Source organism: Canis aureus, chromosome 37, assembly GCF_053574225.1.
Source record: "Canis aureus isolate CA01 chromosome 37, VMU_Caureus_v.1.0, whole genome shotgun sequence".
NCBI lineage: Eukaryota > Metazoa > Chordata > Mammalia > Carnivora > Canidae > Canis > Canis aureus.
The window spans coordinates 12380566-12382826 of NC_135647.1; positions in this window are offsets into that span (position 1 = coordinate 12380566).

Below are 2261 nucleotides of genomic sequence, written 5' to 3' on the forward strand. Positions count from 1 at the left end.
GAAGGCAGACACTTAACCAACTGAAACACCCAGGTGCCTCTAACCAGGCATTTGATTTAGAGGAGAGACTTTGCTTTTAGGACCCTCTCATATGTCAGTATTTTAGTAATGGTTTTCGTTATGTTTCTGTTTGATCCAAAGATTTTTTTCAGATGGTTAGCTCACCTGGTCAGAAAGGTTTCTCAGAAGCTGGAGCAGGCCTGTCTGGTCAGATTTTTCCCCCCCATTCTTTTGGATATGAGTACAATGTGTGCCATTCAAGGGACTTTGGGTATTCACTCAGCAGTACAGAAAGGTCTAGAATCTAGGACTTAGAGACAACTCAGAGAAGACTAAAGACACACATGGGTGGTGATTTCCTAGTTGCACGGATGGTATCTATAATATTGGATACACAGTGATATATATAAGACTCAAGATGAACACATAGTTATTGCCTTTCACAAAGAAGAGAGAAAATGGGCCATCTGCTTCCATCTCTTCCCCTTCCTGATCCTCTACATCGCTAGCCTTCCAAAGACTGGGCAAATTGGGGAAATGGAGGCAATCCAGTGTTATTTTCCATCTTCACCTTAAAATTGCTTCCAGAAAAAAACAAGCCAGTGAAATAAGCATGTCTAGCTCTCCTCAGGACCACTCATATCTTAGCAGAATGCAAAGACAAAAGAATCGAACTAGATCTATTCTCCTGACCTCCTTTCTCAAAGCAAGACATTAAACATTTTTTACAACATTTTTTTTAAATTAAAATTTATATACAAATCCACAAAGAAAAAGTAGATGGAATGGGAGGCCCCTTGGCTGCATCAGGGGTGTGGGAATCCTGGAGCAGTTCTGTTTGCTCCTCCTTACTCTTACTCTGTCCACACAGGCTGCCCCTCTCCCCTGTACAGAACCCTTGGGGCCCTGGGGAGCCCAGTTACAAACCACTGGTCCGGGTAACCATTTAAATGTTTTGAATAAAGAAAGATCTCTATGAGAAATAAAAGTAAGGGACAGAATAGCACATGTGGCATGGTCCCATTCCTCTTCTCAGTACTTGGCAGGTCCCAATGACTTATGTCTGTGTAAACATCCAGAGAAAGAACCAGAGGAATCTACAATTTCTGCGAGAACAGGTACTTCTAGGGAAAGGCAGAGAAATTAGAGAGAGGACACCAAGAGGGCTTTCAAACCTGAACTGTGTGCATTTTTTTTTCCTGCAGTGTTCATGCACTTAGATGTCATTTGCATAATTAAAAATAAATGGAAAAAGAATGAATTTTAAAAACGAAATGCCTATGTGTCTGTAACGTAAGCATTTCACTTATCAACTCACATCATTTTATATTTATTTATTTATTTATTTAAAAGATTTTGTTTATTTATTTGAGATATTTATTTGTTTATTTGAGAGAGAGAGCATGGGAGGTGGGATGCAGGGAGAGCAGAAGGAGAGGGAGAAGCAGACTCCCTGCTGAGCAAGGAGCCCAAGCTGGGACACTGGGAGGCCACGCTGGATCCCAGGACCCTGGGATCGCGACCTGAGTGGAAGACAGACACTTAACCACCAGAGCCACCCCGGTGCCCCAACTCATATCATTTTAGGAGACTGTATTTGTTTGGGTCAAACAATAAGTTACTTCTTATTTATACACATCCATGTTCACACCAGTATCTCTTTGGTAGCTTGGAGATATTTGATCCATATAGCTCTGATTTATTTATATGTATCGACATAGCGAGATCCTCTACAGGACAGGCTGATACAAGACTGAAGTTGCCTTTCACAATATCGCTTTGCTTTTGCCTTTGTCTTCCCTCAATCAATAAGCAGTCACATTTTACCAAAGGCAGACTCTGGCCCAAGGATGTTTGGGGAGACTTTACAGAGAAGGGCATTCATCTCACGTCGAGAGAAGGTGTTTTACTTTTTCACTTACCTGGCAAGACAGGCCCAAGAATGAGAATTCCCCTCAAGCCCAGAAGGAAACTGAGTGGACTATGTTTTTTTTTAGAAGGGTTTACAGCCTGCCCGAGATTTTACCACCTGCTGCCTAGCACAAGATTTCTATTTCCGAGAAGGCAAGGAGGAGGGCAAGATGAACAGTCTCACTGAATTGACTCCTAGTCTCTTGCTGCCATAGTTTCATGACAGTTAAAGCTCAATGATTCCGATTTGTTGTGATTTCTGTTAATATCTTGCCTCTGCCAAGGAAGAAGTGACTCTCAAAGTTCTGCTTCTCTTTCTCCACTCGTTCTCATTAACCTGTCTTCTCTGT